This window comes from Mandrillus leucophaeus, unplaced genomic scaffold (assembly GCF_000951045.1).
Source record: "Mandrillus leucophaeus isolate KB7577 unplaced genomic scaffold, Mleu.le_1.0 Scaffold14, whole genome shotgun sequence".
Lineage (NCBI taxonomy): Eukaryota > Metazoa > Chordata > Mammalia > Primates > Cercopithecidae > Mandrillus > Mandrillus leucophaeus.
In genome coordinates, this window is record NW_012101365.1 from 4,187,396 (window position 1) to 4,192,440 (window position 5,045).

A 5,045-nucleotide genomic window follows, 5' to 3' on the forward strand; every position below is an offset into this window, starting at 1 on the left:
CTAAATTGGGAGAAATCTAAAAATAAATAAATGAATAAAAATAAAGGCATACAGAGTGGAAATGAAGAGGTAAAACTGTATTTGCAGACAACATGGTCATCTATAAAGAAAATCCTAAAGAATGTACAAACTACTGCTAAAAGTATGTGAGTTTAAAAGTATGTAAGTTTGTGAGCTAAAAGTATGTAAGTATGTGAGCTAAAAGTATGTAAGTTTCAAGACACATACTCAACATACAAAAATCAATTGTATTTCTACATGCTGATAACCTTCTGCTTGAAATTGAAATATTAAAAGTGCATTTATGATAGTATTAATATGGGAAATACTTAGTGACAAATTTGCCAGAAGATATGCAAGACCTGGATCATTAAATTCTCTCTTCCCCCTGCCATCATGTCTAAGTCAGAGTCTCCTAAAGAGCCCAAACAGCTGCAGAAACTCCTCACTGGAGGGTTGAGCTTTGAAACAACTGATGAGAGCCTGAGGAGCCACTTTGAGCAATGGGGAATGCTCATGGACCATGTGGTCATGAGAGATCCAAACACCAAGTGCGCCAGTGGCTTTGGGTTTGTCACATATGCCACTGTGGAGGAGGTGGGTGCAGCCACAAATGCAAGGCCACACAAGGTGGATGGAAGAGTTGTGGAAACAAAGAGAGCTGTCTCAAGAGAAGATTCTCAAAGACCATGTGCCCACTTAACTGTGAAAAAGATGTTTGTTGGTGACATTAAAGAAGACACTGAAGAACATCACCTAATAGATTATTTTGAACAGTTTGGAAAAATAGAAGTGATTGAAATCATGACTGACCGAGGCATTGGCAAGAAAAGGAGCTTTGCCTTTATAACTTTTGACAACCATGACGGCGTGGATAAGACTGTCGTTCAGAAATACCATATTGTGAATGGCCACAACTGTGAAGTTAAGAAAGCCTTGTCAAAGCAAGAGATGGCTAGTGCGTCCTCCAGCCAAAGAGGTTGAAGAGGTTCTGGAAACTTTGGTGGTGGTTGTGAAGGTGGTTTTGGTGTGAATGACAACTTTGGTCGTGGAGGAAACTTTAGTGGTCATGGTGGCTTTGGTGGCAGCCAGGGTGGTGGTGGATATGGTGGCAGTGGGGATGGCTATAATGGATTTGGTAATGATGGAAGCAATTTTGGAAGTGGTGGAAGCTACAGTGATTTTGGCAATTACAACAATCATTCTTCGAATTTTGGACCCAAGAAGGGAGAAAACTTTGGAGGCAGAAGCTCTGGCCCCTACGGTGGTGGAGGCCAATACTTTGCCTAACCACAAAACCAAGGTGGCTATGACAGTTCCAGTAGCAACAGTAGCTATGCCAGTGGCAGAAGATTTTAATTACTGACAGGAAAGAAAGCTTAGCAGGAGAGGAGAGCCAGAGAAGGGACGGAGAAGCTACGGGTTACAACAGATTTGTGAACTCAGCCTAGCAGGGCCTAGCTGCTACAAAGAAGACATGGTTTAGACCATACTTATGTGTATGGGCGAAAAACTTGAGGACTGTATTTGTCACTAATTGTGTTGACAGGTTATTTTAGTTCCTGTTCTGTGGAAGGTGTAAAGCATTCCAACAAAGGGTTTTAATGCAGATTTTTTTTTTGCACCCTTGCTGTTGATTGCTAAATGTAATGGTCTGATAATGATGCTGAATAAATGCATCTTAAAAAAAAAGATATGCAAGACCTGTAGCTTGAAATCACAATACACTGCTGAGAGAAATTAAAGAAAATCTAAATAGATAGAGATATATACCATGTTCATGAATCAAAATTATTAATCTCAGTTCTCTCCAAATTAACCTACAGATTCAACATAATCCCAACCAAAATCCAAGCAGGCTTTTAAAAAAGAAATGGATGAGCTGATTCTAAAATTTAAGTAAAATGCAAAGGACTCAGAATAGTCAAAACAACTTTGAAAAAGAAAAACCAAGTTGGAGGACCTATACTACTTGATTTCAAGATGATAGAGTAATCAAGGAAATGTAGTATTGGCTTAAACATAGACATATAGGGCCAGGTGACGTGGCTTACTCCTGTAATCCCAACAGTTTGGGAGGCCGTGGCAGGTGGATCACCTGAGGTCGGGAGTTTGAGAGCAGTCTGGCCAACATAGCGAAACCCTGTCACTACTAAAAATACAAAAAAATTAGCCAGGCATGGTGGTGCACACCTGAAGTCCCAGCTACGTGGGAGGCTGAGGCACCAAGATTGCTTGAACCCAGGAGGCAGAGATTGCAGTGAGCTGAGATTGCACCACTGCATGCCAGCCTGGGTGACAGAGCAAGACTCCATCTCAAAACAAAACAAAACAGTAGACATGTAGATTAACACAACCAAAATACAGAGTCCAAAAACAGACCCAAGCAATTGAGTCTATTACTCAAGACTTGAGCTCCTGTGCTTAAGCAGTCCTTGTGCCTCAGTCTCCTGAGTAGCTGGGACTACACGCCACTATTAGGCACTTATTTAAGACAAATAAAAGTACACGTCTGCTGGGCGCAGTGGCTCATGCCTGTAATCCCAGCACTTTGGGAGGCCAAGGCAGGCAGATCACCTGGGGTCAGGAGTTCGAGACCAGTCTGACCAACATGGAGAAACCCCATCTCTACTAAAAATACAAGATTAGCCAGGCGTGGTGGTGCATACCTGTAATCCCAGCTATTTGGGAGGCTGAGGTGGGAGAAGCACTTGAACCTGGGAGGCGGAAGTTGCAGTGAGCCAAGATCATGCCATAGCACCCCAGCCTGGGCCACAAGAGTGAAACTCCATCTCAAAAAAAAAAAAAAAAAGCGCACGCCTACACACAGATTTGAACACAAATGCTCATACCAGCTTTATTTGTATGCTAGCCAGTAACTAGAAAAAACCAAAAATCCATTATCAATAGGCGAATGGATAAGCAAATTCTGTTATATTCATACCATGGCATTCTGCTCAGCAATAATAAAAGAGAACAAATTATTGATATATGCAACAAAACATATGAATTGCTAAATAATTATGCTGAGTGAACAAAGGCAGACAGAAATAATACATACTGTATGCTTCCATTTATATAGAATTTTAGAAAATGAAAGCTAATCTAGGGAGAGAAGGCAGATTGTTATTTGCTTGGGGATGTGGGGAAGCGGGCAGTGTAGGGCCATGAGGAAACTTTGGCAGTGATGAATATGTTCATTACCTTGACATGGTGACGAATGAGATGATGGAGATATATACATATATATACACACACACACGTATATATATGTAATTTATATGCATGTGTATATATTATATAAGTATATCAAAACTCAAATTGCACACTTTAAATATGTGCAGTTAATTAACTATATCTCAATAAAGCTATTAAAAACAAAACAGGCTGGGAGTGGTGGCTCATGCCTGTAATCCCAGCACTTTGGGAGGCCGAGGTGGATGGATTACGAGGGCAGGAGATCGAGAGGCCGAGGTGAGTGGATCACGAGGACAGGAGATCAAGACCATCCTGGCCATCATGGTGAAACCCCGTCTCTACTAAAAATACAAAAATTAGCTGAGCATGATGGTGAGCACCTGTAGTCCCAGCTTCTCAGGAGGCTGAGGCAGGAGAATTGCTTGAACCCGGGAGGTGGAGGTTGCAGTGAGTCGAGAAAGAAAAGGAAAGCGATTGGCTAAATAAATGGAAATAAATCCACATAAAGAAATACTGTGTAGCAATAAAAATCATGGAAAGGCTCAGCATAATGGTTCGCGCCCATAATCCCAGCACTTTAGGAGGCTGAAGAGGAAGGATCACTTGAGGCCAGGAGTTCAAGTCCAGCCCGGACAGATGGGTAGATCCCATCTCTACGATTGGAAAAAAAAAAAAAAAGAAAGAAAATCATGAAAAGATAATTGTTTAATATTTGATAATTAAGAGAAAAAGCAGATTACAAAACAGTATACCCAATATGGTTAATCTGAGTATTCTCAGGATTCACCACTTGATGAGAGTGGCACATTAAAATTAAATCATGGTTTATGCAGACCAGATTCATCTTGCCAGTGTGGGAATTCCCCTTCTCAGCACAGTCCACCTGCCCCATATGTTTCTGGGTGTTCCCACATGTGCCTCACTTGCACTTGGAAAGTGATCTAAGATGTCCTTTTGTAACAGAACAAGCCACAGACAAAACTCCTTAGGCACCGGATTAAAGAAGGAAGAGGTTTTTATTTGGCCCGGAGCGTAGGCACTTTGCTGTTGCTGACACCTGTGGCCTCTGCTGAGTTGAGACTCCAACACTGATGAGGACAGCTGAGCAAGAGATGGCTGGAGTGGCCATCCAGGGTGCTGCCAAAGCCCTGCGCACGGGGTGTTCATCATTCTGCCATGACACTGAACCCTTACCGTGCTCTCAGAAGATGGTGGAAGCAAGTGACAAAGGCAAGGCCCCCGTTTTGGTTACACTGAGAGGCCCTCCACAGGAGGACTGCTTGGGCCCCAGGTGGCCAAACTCAGAACGGCTGCTCTCTTTGTACATAAATTGCCCTTTTCTCCCCAGAGTTGCCAGGGCAGGATGAATTCAGGTGCCAGCCTCTGTGGGTGCCTGGAATGCCTAGCCCCCTCTGAATCCCTGGTTCTGGTGTGTGGAATGCACTCTACTTGCCAAGTGTCTCCTCCTCCGGGGACTCACTTCCTTCTTAGAAGGGATCACCACTGTGTTTTGTCAGGACCCTTCTAAGTTTGCCAGCTGAGCCTAGATCCCAAACATGACAATGATGGACGTTTTTCTTTTTCTTTTTTCTCTTTTTGAAACAGTTTTGCTCTTGTCGCCCAGGCTGGAGTGCAGTGGCACGATCTCAGCTCACTGCAAGCTCTGCCTCTCTGGTTCAAGCAATTCTCCTGCCTCAGCCTCCCCAGTAGCTGGGCTTACAGGCGCCTGCCACCACACCCGGCTAATTTTTTGTATGGTTAGTAGAGATGGGGTTTCACCATGGTTGCCAGGCTGGTCTCGAACTCTTGACCTCCGGTGATCCACCTGCCTCGGTCCCCCAAAATGC

The 5,045-nt window shown here is 43.4% G+C and overlaps 1 pseudogene; it reads left to right on the plus strand.

Moving 5' to 3' along the window:
• The first annotated feature begins 396 nt into the window (after positions 1-396).
• Positions 397-1,359, plus strand: LOC105534894 (annotated as a pseudogene).
• The last annotated feature ends 3,686 nt before the right edge of the window (positions 1,360-5,045 follow it).